Genomic DNA, 25692 nt, shown 5'->3' with positions numbered 1-25692 from the left:
ATAGAGAATCCCTTTAGGCAAAACCTTAAGTTACAAAAAGAAACAAAAACAGGAATATCCATTCCATTCAGCACAGCTATTTTACCAGCCATTTAACAAAAGAAAATCTAATGCATTTCTAGCTAGATTGCTTACTAACTTTTTACAGTAGTTCTGTAGAGCATTCCTGATCTGTTCCTGGCAAAAGCATCACACAGACAGACAGACCCTTTGTTCTCCCCCCTCCTCCAGCTTTGAAAGTAACTTGTCTCCTCATTGGTCATTTTGGTCAAGTGCCAGCGAGTTTATCCTACTGTTGATGACACTGGGCATCATACTCGGTAACTCGGGAGGGTGGAAGGCCACGAGTGCTGAGGAAGCCCCCCCACGCTAGGCCCAGACAAACCAAAGCCTCCCCATTCCATGAACTTTCTGTAATCCTGCCACACTATGAGGAAGCTAGTATAAAAACAGAGACAGAAAGCTGCAAAAACAGTTTAGAGCAGACAGCCTGCTCTCAGAGACAGCCTTCAGACAGCTCCAGCCAGGGTAAGCGTACAGATAAGAAAGGAATGTTTTGCACTAGCTTTCTGCAACACAGGAACGGATACAACCAAATAAGGCAGGGCTTACATAATGCTAATGTGGAAACATCTAATTGGCCGCTTTGGCTGTATTATTGTACAGGGCAATAGGTAATTGGTTGTATATGCTTCTGTAGCTAAATTGGGAAAAAAGGTATACATTGTATGATGTAATCTGCAGTCGGGGCTGCAGGATTTGAGACAGCTGTGTCTCCCTGGGTCTGTTTGCAGCTGCAAATGAACTCTTTCCTTCCCCACCCCGTTGTGATTATTGGGTGACGCACACCGGGCAATGAACCCCTACTGTTGCTTGCCTTGGGCACTCTGTGCCGGCAACACTAGCTTCTTAACCCTTTACAGGTGAAAGGGTTTTTCCTCTGGCCAGGAGGGATTTTAAAGGTGTTTACCCTTCCCTTTATATTTATGACAACTTCTCTCTAGGAAACACTGTAAAACCTGCCTTTTCTGAAAAGTCTTTCCATCACAGCAAGAACAACACAGTGTTGATTTATGTATTTAGGTATAAAATAATAAAAGGATGCATATTGAAGGCTCCAGAAACATTTAAATACAATTATTAAGGCATATATCCCAGCTGCCTTAGCACAGTCATCTCAGCAGGTGCTCACCCATCCAGATTCTCACAGAATCTCTTCTAAACCTCTTTCTCATTGTAGGGGTTCCCTCAGCTCCTTCAGAACAGTCCATCAAAGAGATGGCACATCAGCACCACCAAGAGATAGCAAAACATTGACTACTGCATCTAACCAAACATTCCCATCCCCCCAAATATAACTACCCCTCCAGAAAACCAAATGTCTGGAACAAAGAAACAAATCAACCAACCAACTGGTAAAACAAAACAAATACACAAGTCAACAAATATAAAATCCCAAACTCTCCTTCCCCAGGCAGAGCTTTTTCCCCCCAAAAGGAGAAGAACCAAAGGTTCCATGAAGTCCATTAGAGACTTTGCTATGGCAATTGATTTTGTTTGGGAGCTGCTTAGGTAGCATGATGATAGGTGGCAATATAAAACCCTAAAATAGATAGAGAGATAGAGAGATTATTGTGCCAATTTTTCTGTTCATGATTCTCTCTGTCTAGTTGGTCAGATCATGCAGTTTCAACAGAGCTGAAGCTGTTTATGGGAATGTGTCAATTTCCTCAAAACATTCAATGGAAACCAGGTGTAGGAGAAGGAGAAAGCCTGAAATATGATGCCTGGTGCAAGGGCTAAGGCCTAAACAAAAGTCATGCCCTGCTGATGTAAAGCCAAGAGCCGATGCAGCATGCAGAGAGAACACAGACACAGCCAACGACTGACAAACACCAGACAGGGGTGCAGACTAGCTGGCTCGCCAGTGCATCTCCCGCTGGAGTCCTGTCACTCCAGCTGCTAGCCAACCTGCTCTCAGGCAGGTTCCTGGGCTCCACAACTGCCTGCCTGCCTGGCTGCCAGGGTCGCGAATCCTCAGAAGTCCACCTCACGGGGCACTTGGAAGGTGGGGCTACCAGGCCCCACAGCTTGCCAGGCATCACAGCTCCACCAGACAGCTGCCTCCCCAGGCTAAAGGGGAAGACACATGATCACGCCACATGTCTCCCAGGCCCCATGACCCCTCCTGCCCCCTGCACCCATCCCAGGGCCACAGTGCTCTCCCCATCCCATTTTAACTGGGGCAGAGGGGAGAGAGAAGGCTTCTACCTATGACAGCCTGGCTGGGAAACTCACTTTCACATACACACACACTGACTTCACCAGGGAGAGCAGCTGAATGTGCTGGGGGAGGAACAGGGAGAGAAGGACAAAGCCCCTCTCCCTCCCCGCCCCTGGCAGGCCAATCTGGGGTGGCACTTGACCCCCATACCTCCCCTACTTATCACCTCTGGCAGGATGGAATTTCTGGAGAAAGAGCCAACAGCCCAAGTGGTGAGGGCTTGGGCTGCTCTGAATTAGGGAAAACAGGGACTCTCCAGGACCCCCAACCATTGGCTACAGAGTCATTATCTTTGTCCCAATGAGGAGTTAATTATTTAGACAGAGTGGAATAGTTCCAACAAGAAAAACGGGGGAAAAGGTGGAGAATTTTTCCATCCTGATGTTTAGGATGCTTGTCTGGAAGGAGGGAGAGCCAGGTTCAAGCCCCTGCTCTGAATCTGGCATCGGTGGGAAGTATTTGCTTCCATGAGGTTCATTAGTGTTGAGAGCACCAGGGGCCTGGAGAAGGAAACCTGTCATCCACAGAAAGGGATGTCATCCACAGAAAGGGATGTCATCCACAGAAAGGCTAGAGGCATGGTTCTGGTGAGTGGGGGAAGACTGCACAGCAGCTTCCTGGGCTTCTATATATTCTATTGAAAAGTTTCAGACTTTAGACCCTTGGGCTAATCATCTAGCCGCATAGGGTTAGGGCGAGAAGTGAAAAATAAAATACCAAGGGGCTTTATAGAAATCTTTCTGTGTGAACGCTGGGATATTTGAAAGGGTCTCCAGGAGCTGGGTGGGTCACACTGATTGTTCAGTCAATGGGATTGAGCACCTAATTCTTTTAAGCCACTCTGACAATCCCTGTCACAGATCACAGCCTGGAGTAAGAATCCACTGTATTGCTCCAGACTCTGCAGCACCCACATCCCTTTGTTCCCACTGCAATTGCACAAGATGCTGCAAAATCAGTTACAGGTCCCTCCACTGGGCCAACCCCATTCCTGGTGCCTTTCCATGAAAATCAATGGATATGAACCTAGGATAACTTTGGCCCATCCTGTTAAGATGTTTTCCACTCACTCCCCTGCTAATGCCCAGTGGGGATAATCACAGCTCTGCACTCCTCATTGGGGTTTCCTAGGGGATTTCCCACTCAGTCTGATTGCTTTGGTTGCTATCACTACCTGAATCCCAGGGCTGATTTGTCCCTTGAATACCATTCAGAAGCTTAATGCTGTGGCAAGGCCTGAGAATAGATTGTGCCCCAATAAGGCATCATTAGAAAGCAGGACAATCCCCTCCTTAGCCCCCACTGGACGTGTGAAAGGACATGATGTCTCAGTTCATATCCCATTTCCATGTAACTGTCACAGACGTCTCAGAGCGGGTTGGGACAGCTGGCTTGGAAGATAAGAGATGAAGCAGTTGCTTTCACCTCCAGACCAACTGTCCCAACCCAGCCCCACTGAGCAGTGGTAAGATCCACAGAAGGATTTAGGTACCTGTCATAAATATAAAGGGAAGGGTACACAGAACTATAAAATCCCTCCTGGCCAGAGGCAAAACCCTTTCACCTGTAAAGGGTTAAGAAGCTAAGATAACCTCACTGGCACCTGACCAAAATGACCAATGAGGAGACAAGATACTTTCAAAGCTGGAGTTTGGGGGGGAACAAAGCGTCTGTCTCTGTGTGATGCTTTTGCCGGGAACAGTTCAGGAATGCTCTTCAGAACTCTTGTAAAAAGTTAGTAAGTAATCTAGCTAGAAATGTGTTAGATTTTCCTTTGTTTAATGGCTGGTAAAATAGCTGTGTTGAATGGAATGTATATTCCTGTTTTTGTGTCTTTTTGTAATTTAAGGTTTTGCCTAGAGGGATTCTCTATGTTTTGAATCTGATTACCCTGTAAGGTATTTACCATCCTGATTTTACAGAGGTGTTTCTTTTCCTTTTTCTTTAATTAAAATCCTTCTTTTAAGAACCTGATTGCTTTTTCATTGTTCTTGAGATCCAAGGGTTTGGGTCTGTGTTCACCTATGCAAATTGGTGAGGATTTTTATCAAGCCTTCCCCAGGAAAGGGGGTGTAGGGCTTGGGGGGATATTTTGGGGGGAAGATGTCTCCAAGTGGTCTCTTTCCCTGTTCTTTGTTTAACATAACATAGGGTTCAAGGACAAGGCAAAGTTTGTACCTTGAGGAAGTTTTTAACCTAATCTGGTAAGAATAAGCTTAGGGGGTCTTTCATGCAGGTCCCACATCTGTACCCTAGAGTTCAGAGTGGGGAAGGAACCTTGACAGTACCTAAGTCCAAAATTTACATCCTCAAAACCTCTGCTCAACTGCTGCCTAACCCTGTAAATGCCTGCATTTCCCTGCATAAAGACAATTAAAGTCTCGTGCTGCATGGGTTTGCAGATAGTAACACATTGGCCATATAAACCCAAGGTTTGTTCTATTAGGCTCTTTTTGAAAATCACAGGCCGAGTATTTCTGAAATTCAGGAGAAGCCCAGGCCTTGGAATTTAACACGATAGAGATGGAACCAGGATTGCAAAGGGCCTTAGGCATCTAACTGGTCTAATATGTGCCCAGTGGGATTTACAATACACCTAAGCAGACTAGGTGCCTACCTCCTATTGAAAGTTAACAGGATTTAGCCACCTAGTTCACATAGGAGCTTTGATAAATCACACTAGGTGCCTGTCTCCATCTTTTGGTGCCTAAATGCCTTTGTAATCCAGCCACTGAAAACACAGAAGCTGAGCTGGAATCAGGAAACACTGCGGGAGATCCTAAGATCTGTGCTATGCAGGTGTCAGACTAGAAGATCACAATGGTCCCTTTTGGCCTGGAAATTGATTAATCTGTTAGTATGTAGGCCTGTTAGCCTGAGATAGAATTTTGGGTTTTGTTTGTCTGTTTGACTTTTGATATTTTTATATCCTTACTCATATGTGTGAACAAAGAACAAAGACACTGTGTGTTGCATTTCCCACAACCAAATGGGGCTTACAGTACAATGAGAAAAGATAAGGGATATGGTTAAAGTGTTCCTGGGTATGGTGGGAGTGTAATATACGAGCATACACTGGAAGGCTGCCTGGCTCCTCTCTCAAGCCAAGGTCAAGAAACCAGTTACGAGGGGCAAGAAGGAATGTGGGGGGAGGTATAAGAAACACTAAAAGCCCAAGAACTGGGCCTGTTCCTGACCAAAGCACAACCTCACTCCTCGGTGGGACCGAGGGCATGCTCTGCAGGCATATTTGGGCCTGCTAAAAAGGAGGGGAATGGGAACATGGGGACAAAGTCTCTGCAGCGTCAGAGCTATGGATATGCTTGTTTGAAACTAACCCCAATAAACATCGCATTGCCTGCACTTCATAGGTGCTTTAATTCCAGCAACGCTCAAAGCCAGCTACACACAGCTCGTATACACAGAGAAAGAATGTCAAGGTTCCCTCCCCACTCTGAACTCTGGGGTGCAGATGTGGGGACCCGCATGCAAGACCCCCTAAGTTTATTTCTACCAGCTTAGGTTAAAACTTCCCCAAAGCACAAATTTCTTCCTTGTCCTTGGTATCGCTGCCACCACCATGTGATTTAAACAAACATTCAAGGAGGGCCACTTGGAGCCCTATCTCCCCCAAAATATCCCCCCAAGCCCCTACACCCCCTTTCCTGGGGAAGCTTGAGAATAATATCCTAACCAATTAGTTATAAAGTGAGCACAGACCCAAACCCCTGGGTCTTTACAACACTGAAAATCGATCAGGTTCTTAAAAGAAGAATTTTATTTTTTTAAAAAAAGGTAAAGAATCACCTTTGTAAAATCAGGATTGAAGATAACTTTACAGGGTAACAAAAGATTTAAAACACAGAGGATTCCCCTCTAGGAATAACTTCAAAGTTACCGAAAACAGGAAGAAAACTCCCTCTAGCATAGGGAAAATTCACAAGCTAAAACAAAAGACAACCTAAAGCGCCTTTCCTTGCTTACTTACACTTTTTGTAATATTAGAGACTTGTTTCAGGATGGTCTGTAGGAGAAGGAGTTTTCTGCCTGGCCCCACTCAGCCGTTTTTAAGGTCAGGCTTGACAAAGCCCTGGCTGGGATGATTTAATTGGGGATGGGTCCTGCTTTTGAGCAAGGGGTTGGACTAGATGACCTCCTGAGGTCCCTTCCAACCCTGTGATTCTATGATTGCCGACCTGCTATCCGGAGAGGGGAGTGGAAGCCCCCAGACCCAGCCGTTTTGCTGTCAGCTTATTTTTGTGATTTTCTCGGCCTGCCGGAAGCCTTGGAACACAACCAACGCAGCTGGAGAAGAAGATTTCAGAAGACAGGAGAAATAACCCAGGGAAGCTACAAATCATCGTGCAGGGGGCCATAAGACTGAGTGATTTTCTGAATTATACTCTCGTGGGGGGGAGTTTCACTGTGGCTTAATTGCATTTGTGGCAGCACAGGGGGTGTGGCATAGAGCCCCCCCGATCCATCGGTGCCCACCCCCCCACCATTACTACAACTGTCACGCCCCCCCCCCCCCGCTGTCCGTCTCTCCTGGCAACCTGCCATCTACCTTCGGATCCAGTTGTTCGCTTTGAACTTTGCCTTTCGGACCGGACATAACAGCCGACCAACCGAGACTCTTTGGACAAACGTGTGTGGGTCTGCACCCCCCCCCCGGATTGCTTATCCCACAGCTTGCCCCTATTACCGGACCCCGATTTTGTTTTCCCCCCCCGGTCCAACCCCTTCGGCATCCCCCCCCCGCCTGCAGCCCAGCAGGGAGGAGCGGATAATCTACCTCCCCCTCCCTCCTCCTCTTTCCGGTGTCTCCCCTTCTCTCCCTGCTCACAATGGCGGGGAATGAGAGGGGTGAGGCCCCTCTAACAATATCAGCTGTTCCTCCCCCACCCTCCCCGCCCGACCCTCAATGTCCCCCCCCACCACTATTGTTAAAATACTTGCCACCCCACCCCCCCCGGGGCATAGGCAGCAGGAGACACCGGGGTGATTACTGCTGCTGCTGTGCCCACCACCCCCCAGATTCTAGGAACCCCCCCCCAGCTGGCCGGAAAGGCAAGGGCGGGAAGAAAGGAAAGAGCCCCGCTAAAACCACTAGACCCTCCATGGCAGGGGCTGCCCCCACCGCTGTGGCCTCGTCATCAACCGTGGCGCCCCTCCCTGCATTTCCCTCCACCAGCTCTGCGAATGTCCCTCCCCCGGCCCCCAGGACATATGCCCGAGCGATGACGGGCTCCCCGCTGCCTGCCACCTCGTCATCTCGCGCCCCCCCCCCCCCCGCCTCCGCTACCATCACCAGCGGCCGGGGCCCTTTCCCCACCTTGACCAGGAGGCACGGTGTCTGTTGCCTCCTGGTGCCCGCCTCGCCCCACGTGGAGACATACGTGCAGGCGTTGGCCAAGGTGGTAGGACCCACGGCTATTGTAGCGGCCTCCAAGATGTATGGGAAGGTCGTTTTTTTCTTAGCTTCGGAGGCTGCCGCCCAGGAAGTGGTGGAGAGGGGCCTGGCGGTGGTGGGGGTGTTTGTCCCCCTAGAGCCGCTAGAAGACCTGGGCGTTTGCCTCGTCCTCACCTCCGTTCCTCCCTTTTTACCCAATGTTGCCCTGTTACCCGCTCTTTCCACCCTGGGGAAACTTGTCTCTGTCATCAGCCCTCTCCCGTTGGGCTGCTAGGACCCCACCCTCCGTCACATCCTTTCGTTCCACCGGCAAGTGCAGCTTCTACCGCCAGTGGGGGCACGTGACGGAGAGGCGCTCGAGGGGTCCTTCCTAGACCCCTACCAGGGAGCCCGCTATCGGGTCTTTTACTCCACTGGAGAGGCCCGGTGCTACCTCTGCTGCTCAGCGGGGCATGTCCGTAGAGACTGCCCTTTGGCCCGAGGGGGAGGGGCACCTGAGACCCCCCGAGACCCGGCAGGACATCGGCCCCGTCGTTGCCGACGCCCCTGGCTGCCCGGCACCTGAAACCAACCCTCCTCCTACTCGACCCATCGCTGCTCCCATCCGGGCCCAAGAGATACCCTCCCTACAACGCCCGGGCGAGCAAGGGAGTTCCGCCCGGGCAAGCAAGGAAGTTCCACCCTTGCTATTACCAATCCAGCAGAGCCTATTGAAGAGGGTGTGGAAAGGATATTACCGGGTATAGGAGAGGGCCCACCCCAAGGAGAACCCCCCGCCCCTCATGCTGCCTCACCGCTACCCCCCCCCCGAACCCCTAAACCATCGCCTCTGCCCCCCGACACGACCCCTGCTAACCAACCCCAGAAGACGCTATGGAGGGCTGGACCCTAGTCCAGGGGAAGCGAGGCAAGCGGAAGGCTCGAGCTCCGCTGCATCCATCCGATGTGGAAGCCCCCCGGAAGACCAGGAAAGGAGGCACTGATATCGAGCCCCCCGCCACGGCCACGAGTGAGATCCATCCGCTGGTGTCGAGAGGGGAAGACGGACTGGCATTGGAGGGCAGAATCCCCCCTCCACGGGAGACCCTCCCCTCCGAGACTTCTGAGGACACCCGAACCCCCCGCGGACCCTGAGGCGACCGTTGAGGCGGGCTCTAGAGGAGAGGCCCCCAGGGTAGCAGGAGCTGGCCTCTCCCCCGTGTATGCAGAGATTGAGGCCCTAGATTTGACCCCGGTCACCCAGGGAGGGGATGATCTGCTGCTGGCTGGCCTCGAGCTGGGCAACCTTACCCCAGCCTCCCTTTCCCCATGCTCCCTCCCCCAAATTGCCTTCCCGGGTGAGCACCCTGCAGAAGGTGGTCCACCACCTGATGCCATGGCTGCTAAGACCACCATGTAGCCAGTGCCTAGCATTATTGGGAGCCCTCTCCCTTACCCCTTAACCCTTGACTCTGCTCAGGAGGCACTTTCCTTTAGCGGTTTGCCTGCTGAACCCCAGAGCCTTACCTCTGCCCCTGCCCCCACCCCTGTCCCTGCCCAAGTCCCCTCCTCCTGCAATGCTAATGCCGCCCCTGGGGTTATTTCCTTTCCGCCTTTCACAGATTCCCCCCAGGGAGCAGTCTTTGCACTTTCTAGCCGCGACCCATTAGGAGTGGCAATTTTTCCCCTGCCATCCTCCTCCACCCCAAGGCGTGAAATGAATTTAATAACCCCAGCCTGTCAGACGCCCCGTCGGTGGTCCGCACCCTGTCTACGGGGGGACTTTGATCAAATCCTCCAGGCCACAAGGGCCCTTGTAAAAGAGGGCAGGGGGCAAGGAAGGCGCGGTGCTGCGGCCTACGAGTGAGCCCACAGCTTCCGACACGATCTACTCACCCACGGGATGGGTCACGGGTTGCTGTGCAACCCGCCGGGGGCCCTGAACACCCCTGCCAATACGAGGCCCCCACCCCCCCAGCCCTCCGCATGACGCCTCTTATTATTGCGACCCTGAATACCAGGGGCTGTAGGATGGCTCTCCGCAGGTCCCAGGTGCTCTCTTACCTTCGGGAAGGGAGGTACTCTGTAGTTTTCCTGCAGGAGACCCATACGGACCCGGCCGCCGAGGACAGGTGGCAGCTGGAGTGGGGGGACGGGGTATACTTTAGCCACTTCGCGACCTGGCAAGCTGGAGTGGCGACTCTGTTCTCCCCCAACCTACGGCCTGAGGTGCTAGGGGTCAACGAGGCCGTGCCGGGCCACCTGTTGCACCTTCGAGTCCGTATGGAAGGGCTCGTGGTTAATCTTGTTAACATCTATGCCCCGCAAATGAGCTCCAGGCGGCCACAATTTTATCAGCGGGTGTCCGACTTTCTCGGCACCCTGGATTCGCACGAGTGCATGGTCCTGGGAGGGGACTTTAACACCACCCTCGAGGAACGGGACTGCTCAGGGGCCGAACCGAGTCCGGCCGCTGCGAATATTCTCCAAGGGATAGTTGACCATCACTCCCTAGTGGACGTCTGGCGTGACCATCACCCAGATGACACCTCCACGTTCACCTTTGTCCGGGTGGAGTCCCATCGGTCACACCACTCTCGGTTGGACCATATTTACTTATCCCGTTTCCATCTTTCACAGGCCCACTCCTCCGCCATTCGGCCGGCCCCATTCTCCTATCATCATTTAGTCACCGTAACAGTCTCCCTCCGTGCAGAGAGACCGGGGCCGGCCTATTGGCACTTTAATAACAGCCTGTTGGAGGACGAGAGCTTTGTGATGTCCTTCTGGGAGTTTTGGCTGGCCTGGCGAGAGCAGTGGCGTGCCTTTCCCTCGGTGCGGCAATGGTGGGATCTCGGGAAGGTGCGCGCCAAGCTCTTCTGCCATGACTACACTCGGGGCACCAACCGACGGCGAAATGCGGCGATCGAGCAGTTGGAACGGGAGGTCTTAGAGATGGAGAGGCGCCTGGCCGCCAACCCCGAGGACCCGTCCCTCTGCGGAGCGTGCCGGGAGAAGCGGGAGGAGCTCCGGGCCCTCGAGGACCAACCCCCAGCTCCATGTTCAGGTGGCGGAGTCCCGCTCGGTGCGCCAGAGGTTGGTCCTGGCGGAAGTCACGAGGGTCGGAGACCTCCTGGACTACGACCGGAGAGACTGGCTGGATCCTCTGACGCTTGCTCGGCGCATGGGACTCTCCAGCCCCCGTACCCTCCGGTGTGTACTTCAGGAGGTGAAGGCCGCCTTGACCCCCCACTGCTCGGGCTTATGTTAGCCGAGCCTTGTGCGAGGGCGCACCCCGCCCATCCTTTACCCCAGGCCCACCGGACCTTTCCATCGGGCCCCTACCCCGTAGATCCCAAGAAACCCCTCACCCTTTCACTGCAAGCCGGCTGCACGAACTGCAGCCGGTTAGTTTTCAAATTGCACCATGGAAATATTTATATACACTTACGCTTCACACCCTTCACGCCCACACCCTGGTGCCTCGCCCCGATACAAAGTGGCGGGACCTCCTGCCACCTTTGGAGGGTGAGCAACCTCGGTGGGCCAGCCTGTATTCCACCTTGGTCCCGAGGCCCGTCGGGGACATCAGTTGGCGGCTCCTTCACGGAGCCGTGAGCACGGGCGTGTTTCTGACACGGTTTACCCCCATCCCGGACACTTGCCCTTTCTGTAATGTGAGGGAAACCCTGGCGCACGTATATGTAGAGTGTGCCAGATTGCAGCCCCTTTTCCGGCTCCTCCCAAATATTCTATTACGCTTCTGGCTTCATTTCTCCCCTCACCTTTTTATCTATACACTTCCCATCCGTGGCCCCACAAAGTCGCGGGATCTTCTGGTCAACCTCCTCCTAGCCTTGGCTAAAACAGCCATTTATAAAACCAGAGAGAGGAGGTTGGCCCATGAAACGTCCTGCGATTGTGGGGCCTTTTTCCGATCCTCAGTACATTCACGTATCCGGGCGGAGTTCCTCTGGGCGGCGTCCACCGACTCCCTTGATGCTTTCGAGGAGCGGTGGGCGCTGTCCGGGCTTCTCTGCTCCGTGACCCCATCTGGTTCCCTCCATCTGACCCTTTGATTGAGGAGAAGAGCGAGAGACGCCAGCCCCAGCCGTTGCCGCTGTGGATACCATCATTACTGTCCTATAATACATGGGTGTCTACTCCCCCACCCCCAAACCGCCCACCCCACAGCCGTGCCCATCTTGCCGGGCACTCTCAGGAGAGGGATGATCGGTGACACTGGGCGCGGCACTAGGTAACTCGAGGGGGTGGAAGACCACGAGTGTTGAGGAAGCCCCCCCGCTCTGGGCCCAGGCTAGCCTGAACACTTCTCCCTCCTGAAAGCTGCTGTGTTATACTTTCTGTTTGCTTTGTTTTGTTGCATAGTTTGTTTTGTTTTCTTTGGTAACTCTTTGCAAGTGTTACCAATAAACTTTCTTTCTGTTTCAAAAAAAAAAAAAAAACCCTTCCCTGTTACCTTACCCAGGTAAAAGGGACCTACTTAGCCTGCTCTCCTATTGCTACCCTCTGGCCTGGGTTTTTCTTGCTTTTTGCCCCTGCTTTCAGCTTCCCCCCTGACCGGGCCAGACACTCTCCCCCTTTCTTTTCTTTTTGTTGGTTTTTTTTTCTTTCTCTGCTCTTGCTAGAGTGCTGGCCAGCTGCCGGCCGGCTGTTAGCCCCCCACACCCCCACCCACCCTCGGACTCTGCTGCCGCTCCAGCTGAAACCCCCCCCCCGAGAGAGGGGGGGCCTGCTGACCCGCTCCCCAGAGAGGGGGAGTGGAAGGACCCAGCCCCCAGACCCAGCCGCTTGCTGTTTCTCTGTGGACCCATCTCCAGCTGAGGGAACTTTTTATCATCCGCTCTGGCATCCCTGAATATTTGCAGCTGCGACCCAGAACAGACAGAGAAAAAGCCGTCTACCAGAAGAACACCGCCCGGGGAATCTACAAATCGCCATGGAGGGGGCCTAAGACTGAATAACTTTTGAACTGTGCTCTCGTGTGGGGGGAGGCCTTGACTGTGTCTTAACTGTGTTTGTAGGGACACGGGGGGGTGTGGCACGCAGCTGCCCCCCGATCCATCTGTGTCCTCCCAACCCCCACGCTACCATCTTTACAACTGCCTCCTCCACCATCTTTGCTGACTGTCTAACATCTGCCTCTGGACTTAGCTGCTCGCACTGATTCCACCGCATGGCCAGAAGCACCAGCCAACCAAACAGGACTCTCTGGACAAGCGTACGGTGGTTCATGTGCCCCCCCCCAGAATTGTCCACCCCACAGCTTGTCCCTTTCTACCTGACCCCAACTCCTGTCAATCACCTGCCACCTCCCCCGCTGGGGCATCGGCAATGGAGGGCACTGGGGTGACCTCCACCGCTGCCATGCCCATCGCCTCCCCAGACTCTAGGGAAGCCCCCCCAGCCGGCAGGAAAGGCCAGGGCAAGAAGAAGGGGAAGAGCCCCACTAAAACCACCAGACCCTCCATGGCAGGGGCCACCCCCACTGCTGCGGCCCCGCCACTGACCACGGCGTCCTCCCCCTCTGCCCCCTCCACCAGCTCTGCGGATGTCCCTCCCTCAGCCCCCAGGACATATGCCCAGGCGGCGGCAGTCCCCCGCCTGCCACCTCGTCATCTCTCCTGCCCACCGCCTCCACCACCATCAACAGCGGCCAGGGCCCCTTTCCCACCATGACAAGGAAGCACGGAGTCCGATGCCTCCTGGTGCCCACCTTGCCCCACGTGGAAACCTATGTGCGGGCGTTGGCGAGGGTGGTGGGGCCCTCGGCCATTGTGGCGGCCTCCAAAATGTATGGGAAAGTTGTCTTCTTCTTAGCATCGGAGGCTGCCACCCAGGAAGCGGTGGAGAGGGGCCTGGCGGTGGGCTGGGGGTTTGTCCCCCTAGAGCCGCTAGAGGACCTGGGCATCCACCTGGTCCTGACCTCTGTCCCTCCTTTTCTCCCCAGTGCTGCCCTGTTACCCACCCTTTCCACCCTGGGGAAACCAGTTTCTGTCATCAGCCCTCTCCCGTTGGGCTGCAAGGACCCCACCCTCCATCACATCTTTTCCTTCTGCCGGCAAGTGCAGCTTCTACTGCCATCGGCGGTGCATGACGGAGAGGCGCTCGAGGGGTCCTTCCTAGTCCCCTGCCAGGGGCCCATTACCAGGTGTATTTCTCCATGGGGGAAGCCCGGTGCTACCTCTGCCGGGCGTCAGGGCATGTCCAGAGGGACTGCCCCTTAGTCCGGCAAGGAGGGGCACCTGGGATCCCCAAGACCCAGCAGGACATCGGCCCCGTCATTGCCGACACCCCTGGCCGCCCGATACCCAAATCCGCCCCCCTCCTATTCGGACCACCATTTCTCCCGCTCAGGCCCAAGGGGCACCTCCCCTACAATGCCCAGACGAACGGGAGAGCCCTGCCCTCACTACTGACAATCTGGCGGGGCCTATGGAGGGGGGTGTGGCAGAGATACCACCAGGCATGGGAGAGAGCCTGCCCCAGGGAGAATCCTCCCTCCCTTATGCCGCCCCCCAACCCCCCACAAGCCCCTGAGCCATCACCTTTACCCCCTGATACGACCCCTGCTAACCAGCCACCAGATGATGCCAGCGAGGGCTGGGCCCTAGTCCAGGGGAAGCGAGGCAAGCGGAAGGCTCGAGCTCTGCCTCATCTACCCGAGGCGGAGGCCCCCCGGAAGACCAGGAAAGGGGGTACTGATGCCGAACCTTCTGCTTTGCCCACGAGTGCGTCCCATCCACCGGTGTCAGCCGGGAAAGATGTGGTAGCACCGGAAGGTAGTGTCTCCCCTCCACAGGAGACCCTCCCCTCCGAGACCCTCGAGGAAGACCTTTCTGTCCTGACACTGCCCGAAGCCCCCGTGAACCCCGAGGCAACCTTTGTGGCAGGTGCCAGCGGGGAGAACCCCGGGGAGACGAAAAGTGTCTTCTCCTCCATGTTCGAGGAGCTTGAGGCCCTAGATCTGACCCCGGTCGCCCAGCAGGAGGATGACCTTTCGCCGGCAAACCTCGATTTGGGCGACCTCACTCCACCCCTCTTTTCCCCATGCTCCCTCCCCCTAACTGCTGCTTCTGCTCCCACCTCCGAGGAGCCCCTGGACTCCTCCATCGACCTGGCTGTTGATGGCACCCCGCTGACAACCACCGAGCCTGCTCAGGTGACAGCTGGCGCGAAGCGACCGGGACATGAGCCGCCAGGGGCACCCCCCTTTGGTGCGGAGCAATTGATTTCCTTCCCAGGCGGGGGCCCGACAGAAGATAATCCACCTCCTGATGCTGTAGCTGCTAAATCCACCATGGAGGGTGATAGAGTGGCTCCGGAAATGGACGGGACTACTCCAATGTCTCTCCCTCCAAGGGAGAGCGCTGGTGCTTAATCAACTAGCCCTGTCCATGCTCTGGTACCGGCTCAACACCCTGGTCCCGGCCCCGGGTTTCCTGACCAACCTCCGGACATCGATTCTGGGGTTCTTTTGTTCAGGAACCACTGGATCCCTGTAGGGGTTCTTCATCTACCTCTGAAGGAAGGAGGACAGGGCCTGAAGTGTTTACACACTCAGGTCCATGTCTTCCGCCTCCAGGCCCTACAGAGGCTCCTCTATGGTGCAGGCAGTTCGGCGTGGAGCACACTGGCGCACGCCATCCTGCGCTGCATCCGAGGGCTCTGATATGACCAGCAGCTCTTTTATCTCCTTCCGGGAGGTCTTCCGCAAGACCTCTCGGGGCTGCCGGTCTTCTACCAGGACCTCCTCCGGACTTGGAAACTGTTTTTAACGACCAGGTCTGTGGCGGCCACCGAGGGGGTAGATCTCCTCTCGGAGCCCCTGCTACACAACCCCCAGCTCCGTGTGCACGTGGCGGAGTCCCGCTCCGTGCGCCAGAGCTTGATCCTGGCAGAAGTCATGAGAGTCGGAGACCTCCTGGACTACGACCGGGGAGACTGGCTGGATCCCCTGACACTTGCCCAGCACATGGGGCTCTCCAGACCTCGCACCCCCTGGCGCGTACTTCAGGAGGTGAAGGCCGCTTTGCCGCCCGCTGCTCGAGCTTACCTCAACCGGGTCCTGCTCAAGGGTACGCCCCACCCACCCTGTACCCCAGGCCCACCGGACCTTTTAATTGGACCCCTACCCCGCAGACCCAATCGACGCCCTCACTCCTTCACTGCGAGCTGGCTGCATGAACTGCAGCTGGTACGCTTCCAAACCATGCCAAGGAAACATCTATACACGCTCGTGCTCCACACCCTTCATGCCCTCACCCTAGTGTCCCGCCCCGACACAAAGTGGCGAGACCTTCTGCCACCTTTGGAGGGTGAGCAGCCCTGGTGGGCCAGCCTATATTCCACCTTGGTTCCGAGGCCCGTCGGGGACATCAGTTGGCGGCTCCTTCATGGAGCTGTGAGCATAGGCACGTACTTGACGCGGTTCACCCCCGTCCCAGATACTTGTCCCTTTTGTGGTGTGAGGGAAACCCTGGAGCATGTATATTTGGAGTGCGCCAGGCTGCAGCCCCTGTTCCAGCTCCTCACAAATCTCCTATTACATTTTTGGTTGCATTTTTCTCCTCACCTTTTTATTTATGCACTCCCCATCCGTGGCCTCACAAAGTCGCGGGATCTCCTGGTTAACCTTCTCCTGGCCCTGGCTAAAACGGCCATCTATAAAACCAGAGAGAGGAAGTTGGCCGATGGAGTTTCCTGTGACTGTGGGGTCGTTTTCCGATCCTCCATACATTCACGTATCCGGGCGGAGTTCCTCTGGGCAGCGTCCACCGACTCCCTTGATGCTTTTGAGGAGCGGTGGGCGCTGTCTGAGGTTCTCTGCTTGGTGTCCCCATCCGGGTCCCTTTGTCTGACCCTTTGATTTGGGGGAGAGCGTAAGGGACCCCAGCCCCAGCCATTGCTGCTGCGGACACCACCACCTTAGAGGGGTCCTTTCACACGTGGGTGCACATGCCCCTCCCCCCCCGGATTGTCCACCCCACAGCCTGCCCCTCTTGTTGGGTGCTTTCAGAGGAGGGAATTGTTGGTGACACTCGGGCGTGGCACCAGGTAACTCGAAGGGGTGGAAGACCACGAGATTCGATGAAGCCCCCTTGCTCTGGGCCACCAAGTAACTCGGAAGGGTGGAAGACCACGAGAGTCGAGGAAGCTCCCCACTCTGGGCCGAGGCAAGCTTGAACACTTCCCTCCCCTGAAGCTAATGAGAAAACAATTGTGATTGGTTGCTGTGTTACACATTGCATACGCTGCTGTTTTTACTTTGTAAGTGTGTTATGCAAATAAAAATATCTTTTGCTTCAAAAAAAATCACTTTCCTCTAATCTATAAAACCAGAGCGAGGAGGTTGGCCGATGGAGTCTCCTGTGACTTTGGGGACTATTTCCGATCCTCCATCCGTTCATGTATCAAGGCAGAACTCCTCTGGGTGGCGTCCACTGACTCTCTTGATGCCTTTGAGGAGCAGTGGGTGCTGTCCGGGGTTCTCTGCTCAGCGTCCCCGTCCTGTTCCCTTCGTTTGACCCTTTGACCACACTCCTGTCCCTGTTATTTCATTAGATGTTCTCCGTAAAAGAAAAAGAAAAAAAAAATCACTTTCCTCTAGCCATCTGGCCTGACCCTGTCACAATAGATAGATAGATTAGATTAGATTCGTTCTGATCTTCTTTGCACTGGTATAATTCTACAGTAACTCCAATAACTTGAGTGATGTTGGTGTAGATTTCTACCACTACATAAACTGATTGCATGCTATGTTTTCATGGAAAAAATATTGTCATCAGTTGAATATATCTTTGTTGAAACACAGAGTGAAATCTTGGTCAAGGGAGAAAGACAGATGTTTTATTCCTGGTGAATAACCTCCACCCAGTTGCTTTACTCAGGGCAGCTTTGATGTCTTTGTTCCTCATGCTATAGATTACCTTATTTATGATTGGAGGCACCACAGAACGAAGAACACCCACCACAAGATCCAGTCCCGATGCTGAGCTGGAGCAGGGTTTCAGGTAGGCAAAGGCAGCAAGGAAAAAGAAGGCTATGACAATGAGGTAAGGAAGGCAAGTGGGGAAAGTGTTGTGCCGGCCCTCCTCAGAGTGGATTCTCAGCATCGTAGTGAAGAGCTGAACATACAACAAAATTATTAAAGCAAAGCAGATTAGGAATAGGCACGCACTAAAGAAAATAGCCCCAGTTTCACTGAGATACAAGTCAGAGCAGGTGAACTAGAGTAGCTGGAGGATTTCGCAGAAGAACTGGTTCATGGCATTACAGTGGCAGAAGGATAACCTGAAGGTGTTCCCGGTGTGCAGTGCAGCGTAAACAATACCAGTAATCCAGGCTCTGGCTGCCGTTTGGACACAAACTCTCCTATACATCACTCTCTGGTAGCGCAGTAGTTGGCAGATAGAGACATATCAGTCATATGCCATGATGGCGAATAAGGAGATATTGGTCACAGTGAAGAAGCCAAAGAGAAAGACTTGGGCAATACATCCAGAAAAGGAAATCAACCTGGTGTTCAGTAGAGAACTGACCATGGACTTGGGGACAGTGACAGAAATGGATCTGAGGTCTAGAACGGACAAATTCCCCACGAAAAGTACGTGGGGGTGTGAAGGCAGCAGTTGAGGGCTACAATGGTGATTACAAGAAGATTCCCTGTCAGGGATGTAAGATACATCACCAGAAACATGTCAAAGTGCAAAATCTGCAGCTCAGAGAAACCCAAGAGTAGAAACTCAGTCACGGTGGTTCAGCTGAACATTTTCCTTCTCAGGACATCATGTGCTGCCTGTGGAGGGGAGGGCAGGGCAAAGGTCAGGATGGAGTAGTCCTCACCTCTAACAATCACACACCTAGTCAGGTGCATTATCTCATGAGTGTAAATTGGTAGGCTCCTGTTGATAATCAATAATTGATCATTAATAATTTGTCAGTATCAACAACCAATGACTTGATAACCAATAATTAGTAATCATTTCAACTCTGATTATATGCTTAGCAAGAGGGCTTTTCTTGAGTCGAGATTAGTTTACTTGTAACAAACCTCGGAAAAGTCAAATTTGATTGGGTGTATTGATTAACAGTTAGTAAGGATAAGGAGGATGGAAAAATCCCTGGAAAAATCATGGAGCAGGTCCTCAAGGAATCAATTCTGAAGCACTTAGAGGAAAGGAAAGTGATCAGGAACAGTCAGCATGGATTCACCAAGGGCAAGTCATGCCTGACTAATCTAATTGCCTTCTATGACGAGATAACTGGCTCTGTGGATGAAGGGAAAGCAGTGGACGTGTTGTTCCTTGACTTTAGCAAAGCTTTTGACACAGTCTCCCACAGTATTCTTGCCAGCAAGTTAAAGAAGTATGGGCTGGATGTATGAACTATAAGGTGGATAGAAAGTTGGCTAGATTGTCGGGCTCAACGGGTAGTGATCAATGGCTCCATGTCTAGTTGGCAGCCAGTGTCAAGTGGAGTGCCCCAGGGGTCGGTCCTGGGGCCGGTTTTGTTCAATATCTTCATAAATGATCTGGAGGATGGTGTGGATTGCACCCTCAGCAAGTTTACAGATGACACTAAACTGGGAGGAGAGGTAGATACACTGGAGGGTAGGGCTAGGATACAGAGGACCTGAGACAAATTGGAGGATTGGGCCAAAAGAAGTCTGATGAGGTTCAACAAGGACAAGTGCAGAGTCCTGCACTTAGGACGGAAGAATCCCATGCACCGCTACAGACTAGGGACCGAATGGCTCAGTAGCAGTTCTGCGGAAAAGGACCTAGGGGTTACAGTGGACGAGAAGTTGGATATGCGTCAGCAGTGTGCCCTTGTTGCCAAGAAGGCCAATGGCATTTTGAGATGTATAAGTAGGGGCATTGCCAGCAGATCGAGGGACATGATCGTTCCCCTCTATTCAACATTGGTGAGGCCTCATCTGGAGTACTGTATCCAGTTTTGGGCACCACACTACAAGAAGGATGTGGAAAAATTGAAAAGAGTCCAGCGGAGGGCAACAAAAATGATTAGGGGACTGGAACACATGACTTATGAGGAGAGACTGAGGGAACTGGGCTTGTTTAGTCTGCGGAAGAGAAGGATGAGGGGGGATTTGATAGCTGCTTTCAACTACCTGAAAGGGGGTTCCAAAGAGGATGGTTCTAGACTGTTCTCAGGAGTAGCTGATGACAGAACAAGGAGTAGTGGTGTCAAGTTGCAGTGGGGGAGGTTTAGGCTGGATATTAGGAAAACCTTTTTCACTAGGAGGGTGGTGAAACACTGGAATGCGTTACCTATGGAGGTGGTGGAATCCCCTTCCTTAGAAGTTTTTAAGGTCAGTCTTGACACAGTTCTGGCTGGGATGATTTAATTGGGGATTGGTCCTGCTTTGAGCAGGGGGTTGGACTAGATGACCTCCTGAGGTCCCTTCCAACCCTGATATTCTATGATACTATGATCGCACACACAGAGAAAGGCATACAGTTACCAAGAACTGGGGAAGAACTTCTCCATAGTTCTCTGCAGATGGGCTCTACTACCTCCTCATTTTTCAGGGCAGTTATATCCTTATTACCCTCTTTGTGTATCATTCTGGTCCTTATCTATTTTCTCTTTTTGGAACACACTTCTTATCTTAGGCTATTTCCAAAGTTCCCTGTTCCATTGGAACTTTCCAATTCTCTCGACATCTGTTGGTGAGTCATTAAGTATGCCCTTCTAAGAGACATGTTGATTCATTTCACATCTTGCGGTTAGAACATTGCTAAGATATTTCTATAAAATTTCTAAAATATGCTAAGGGTTACTGCTTGGCAAAATTTCACTCTCTAAATTTAGTTTCCTCTTAACTGTGAAGCATCATAGGGGTCTTGGAAGCCTTAAAATCTTTCTTGGCCTATCTTAAGTGTCAACACTCCCTTAAAGTCAATAGAGTGGCATCTATGTCTACCCTCTGGCATTCTGGTTCAAAATATGTTTGATAATATGCAGTATAAATATGGAACAAATTACAACCCCAACCGAACAATCTTAGGAACAATGGTTGTTCTATTGCGACGATGGAGAGCCTATTTTGTGAGAGGAGACTAAAAGAGTTAATGACAGGTTTCAGAGTAACAGCCGTGTTAATCTGTATTCGCAAAAAGAAAAGGAGTCCTTGTGGCACCTTAGAGACTAACCAATTTATTTGAGCATGAGCTTTCGTGAGCTACAGCTCACTTCATCAGATGCATCATGCATCTGATGAAGTGAGCTGTAGCTCACGAAAGCTCATGCTCAGATAAATTGGTTAGTCTCTAAGGTGCCACAAGGACTCCTTTTTTTTTTAAAAGAGTTAAGTTTGTTTAGCCTAGCAAAACTCAGGCTGAGGCAGGATATGGTCACTCTCTATACATACTTCAGAGGGAAAAAGCTATGGAAGGAGAAGGGCTATTGAAGCTAAAGAACAATGTTGGCAGAAGAACAAATGGGGAGAAACTGCCCGAGGGTAAATTCAGGCTGGAGATGAGAAGAAGTTCTGCAGCCATTAGAAGAGGGAGGGTCCAGAACAGCTTTCCAATAGGAGCAATGGGTCAACAACCTAAGTAGTTTTAAGATGGAGCTTGATAACTGTATTGCCAGGTTTGTATGATGGAGTTGCCAGTGATATCAGGGAATTGGACTTGATGACTCAGCTCCTGTCCAACTGTATGTTCTTATGACAAACAGCAGGCTCACAACTTGGCCAGGAAACTGAAATTCTAAACCACCAGTACAGCCTGATTCCCTCTTCCCACTGAAACAGGACATGGGCGCGCCCAACATCCAAAGTGGAAGCTCGTCTGTGATGATTCCACCCAACGCCATGTTGATGGCCTGCTATTCAGCTGCACATAGATTTATGGCACCCGCCGCTGCACTTTGATATCAGTGCAACGTTGGGCTGGTACTGTCCCTCTGCTACCACTGCGTTGTATCGTTTCCCTCTGTGCTGAATGGGTCAGTGGCACTCAGGAGACTTGGGTTCTTTTCTTGGCTCTGCCACTGAGCTGCTGTGTGACCTTGGGCCAGTCACTTCCCCTCCCCGTGCCTCTGTTTCCCCTTCCTCCATCCCATATCTCTGCCTTGTCTAGAAGGACTGTGAGCCCTTTGGGGGATTGGCTGTGTCTGATTATGCATATGTTTTGTCTTCAGCATTTATGTTCAGCTGACAGCAGTGCTGTACACAGGCTATAGTATTTGACTAAAGAGCTTAGTTCTAGTTCTGTTAACCCCTTATTTGTCCATGGGCAGGATACAGATAGACAAACATTGTCTGCTTGGTTCAAATCTGTCCCTGACTGTAAAGGTACTAGATAGTAGAGAACATATTCTTTGGGCTGTCAGCTTTGGGGCTTTGCAGTTTTGCCATCCTGCAGCTTCCCTGCAAAACTTAAATTAAAATGTATGCAATAGCATGAATGGGTTTGAAATTATGATATTATTGGAGAATATTAGTGATCCCCAAGCTTGCAGAAAGCTAAGCTTCCAATTAGGGGTGATCAGAAAGGCTCTGATTAAGCTGTTTTTAAAGGAAAATTGGGGGTTTGATTACATTCCCAGGAAAATTTGGGGAGTGATTAGCCTTCCCCGCCCCCAACTGTGTGTGTGTGTGAGAGAGAGAGAGAGAGAGAGAGAGAGAGAGAGAAATTGAAAAGCCATTTTGGAGGACATTATGGCTGAAATTCACATTTTCGTATGACCCAAATTTGTGGTCCTTTAAGCTAGGTGTTGCTGAGATATAAGCCATGAGAAAGGTTTCTAAGTGGTGATGGGGGGGGGGGGGGTTTGGAGGGGGGGTGTATTTTGGGTTTTGATTTTTCGTTTTGGGTTTTTTTTGTGCAGAGCTAGAGGCCAAATAATTGATGTGATGCAGGTCAAAATGCCCTTTATCTGTTGACTTTTAGAAAAGGTAGTTCATAACCCCCATAAAAATCTTTGGGAGACCAAGCTGAGAATGGTATTTGAGAAAATGTACATTTTTAGTGTGCATGCACCAATGCAGAAAAATAGCTAGAAAGTTTCCATTCCCAGCAGTTTATATTCTTTAAAGCTCGGCTCTTGTAGGTGTTCTAAAATCTGCTTTGCTCTGAAGTTTGGTGAGCAACTTGCAGACATGGGGTAGCTTTAGTGATCTAAATTTGGGGTCATTTCTCTGTGGGTATCTTGTGTTTCACCTCCCCACCCCCCAAAAAAAACTTTTCTTCTGCTGTCTTGCACTGTTAAACGGAGAGGCACTAAGGACTGGATGAATCACAGCCCTTGTTGAGATGGATAGCTGTGAGTTCACCCTTCAGTTAACATCACTAAGGGTAAATTAGTCACAATTCCCCACCCACAACAAAAGGAGTTTTGGACTTAGTGGCAGGTAGTTACTAAATTTGTGAAGCCTGGGTGGCAATTTTATTTTAGGGGGGAAGGCCAGAGAAAGAGAGGGTGCTGGTCTTCAGGGGAAACTGCTGGAGCTTCCATCTGTACCACCGTCCTATCCACCTCCACACACATAAAGGGCTTTCAAAAGGTCCCCCCAGTCCCAAATAATCTAAGCAAACTCTGACAGGCCAGACCCTCAGCTGGTGTAAATTGGCCAGACTTTGATTGAAATGAAAGGGCCAGGTCATCAGTTGCATAAATAGCCCTAGCTACTCTGAAATCAACAGAACTGTATCAATGTACATCAACTCAGGACCTGGGTCTAAGGTTTTAGTCTTCGCCTCTGGATACATCTTAGTAACCAACTTTAAACACCACAGTGAAAGTGGGGTTATTGCCTTTAGTGCATGCTTAGTCTTAAGCTGCTTTGTTTTCATAATTATGTCATATGTTCAGATCTTCAAAACTGTGCTGAGAATCCCTTCTGAGCAGGGCCGGCATAAAGCCTTCTCCACCTGCTTTCTTCACATTACAGTCGTCTCTTTGTTTATTTTCTCTGGCATCTTTGCCTACCTGAAGCCCACCTCCAGCTCCACATCATGTCTGGATCTCATGGTGGATGTTTTCTATTCTGTGGTGCCTCCTATGATGAAGCCCATCATCTACAGCATGAGGAACAAGGAGATCAAAGCTTCCCTGAGGAAACTCATTGGTCAGAGGTTATTCATGATCAATAAAATGTCCATCTTTCTCCTTTGATTTTAATTTCCTTCTGTGCATCCAGGGGTGTTGTTACAATTTTATAGTGGGGGTGCTGAGAATCATTGAACCAAACTTTGTAAACCCTGCATAGAATAGAAACTGCTTCAAGCCAGGGGGTGCTGCAGCACTCGCCACACTCCTAGTTCCACCACCCATGAGTGTTTCTTCACAGATAAATCAACTGATGACGTTTTTGTCTCCATGAACACATGGTTTGCCATCTTGTTATACAAAAAGGGGAATGTGCATGGGCAAAAATGAGAACACCACTCAAGTCAGTGGAGTTACTGTAAATTTATACCAGTGAGAATAATATCAGAATCTATTTGTCTGTCTATCTATCACAGGATTGTATACTGTCACCCATCACCATGCTATCTGCTGAAGTCAGTAGCCATATCAAAGTCCTTAGTGGACTTCATGGAGTCCCTGACTTCTTTTTGGGGGTAAAAAAATGTTTTGCAGTATCAGTGCGGTAACTGTTGGTTTTTTGCTTCTGTCTCCAATTTTGAGGGGTTTTTTTTTTGTTTTTGTTTGTTTTTACCTAATCGGTAGGTGGGTTTATTTCTTTCATTGTTCCATTGTTTTTAAGGTGTGAATGTCTGGGGATATGGTAAGTGTTAATTGATACAGCATTATCAATGTTTTGTTACCCATTCGGGATGCCCATATGTCATCTCTTTGATGGGGTTTTCTGCGCGAGCTGCAAATTTTCTTTCCACAGTGATAAAGCTGTGACAAGTGTCTGCATGGTTGAGTTCCTACTGAAATAATTATATGACTACAGCTGGGGTATTACTGTGTTATTAATGATGTGTTAGGGAACAAAGAGCCTTAGGTAGACATCTTTTTATTATTGTAACCTAAATAAATAAATCAATGCTGTGTTATTTGTGCTATGGTAGGAAAGAATTTGTTTGTTTGTTTGTTTGCTTGTTTGTTTGTTTGTCTGAGAGAAAGCTGTGGAATATTTCTTAAAAACAGTCAGACAGAATAATGAGGCCAAATTGTGATCCCTTTTAAATCACTGGTTTCAAGGTTCCTTCCCCACTCTGAACTCTAGGATACAGATGTGGGGACCTGCATGAAAAACCTCCTAAGCTTATCTTTACCAGCTTAGGTTAAAACTTCCCCAAGGTACAAACTATTTTACCTTTTGCCCTTGGACTTTTGCTGCCACCACCAAAAGTCTAACAGGGATGTAATTGGGAAAGAGCCCGTTTGGAAACGTCTTTCCCCCCAAAATCCTCCCAAATCTTACACCCCCTTTCCTGGGGAAGGTTTGATAAAAAACACCTCACCAATTTGCATATGTGAACACAGACCCAAACCCTTGGATCTTAAGAACAATGAAAAAAGCATTCAGATTTTAAAAAGAATTTTAATAGAAGAAAAAGTAAAAAGAATCACCTCTGTAAAATCAGGATGGTAAATACCTTACAGGGTAATCAGATTCAAAACAGAGAATTCCTCTAGGCAAAACCTTAAGTTACAAAAAGACACAAAAACAGGAATCTACATTCCATTCAGCACAGCTTATTTTCTCAGCCATTTAAAGAAATCGGAATCTAACGCATATCGAGCTAGATTACTTACTAAGTTCTAAGACTCCATTCCTGGTCTGTCCCCGGCAAAAGCATCACACAGACAGAGAAAGCCTTTGTTTCTCCTTCCCCACCCCCTCAGCTTTGAAAGTATCTTGTCTCCTCATTGGTCATTTTGGTCAGGTGCCAGCGAGGTTATCCTAGCTTCTTAACCCTTTACAGGTGAAAGGGTTTTTCCTCTGGCCAGAAGGGATTTTAAAGGTGTTTACCCTTCCCTTTATGTTTATGACAACTGGAAT

The 25692-nt window shown here is 50.9% G+C and overlaps 1 pseudogene; it reads left to right on the top strand.

The window, feature by feature from the left end:
- The window catches only part of LOC144273200 (olfactory receptor 14A16-like), a 33047-nt pseudogene extending 9201 nt beyond the window's left edge, over window positions 1-23846 (top strand).
- Window positions 23847-25692: the final 1846 nt, after the last annotated feature.

The sequence above is a fragment of the Eretmochelys imbricata genome, chromosome 13, assembly GCF_965152235.1.
Source record: "Eretmochelys imbricata isolate rEreImb1 chromosome 13, rEreImb1.hap1, whole genome shotgun sequence".
In the NCBI taxonomy this organism is placed as follows: domain Eukaryota; kingdom Metazoa; phylum Chordata; order Testudines; family Cheloniidae; genus Eretmochelys; species Eretmochelys imbricata.
The sequence above is the reverse complement of the archived record's forward strand: the minus strand, read 5'-3'. Positions and strand labels throughout refer to the sequence as shown.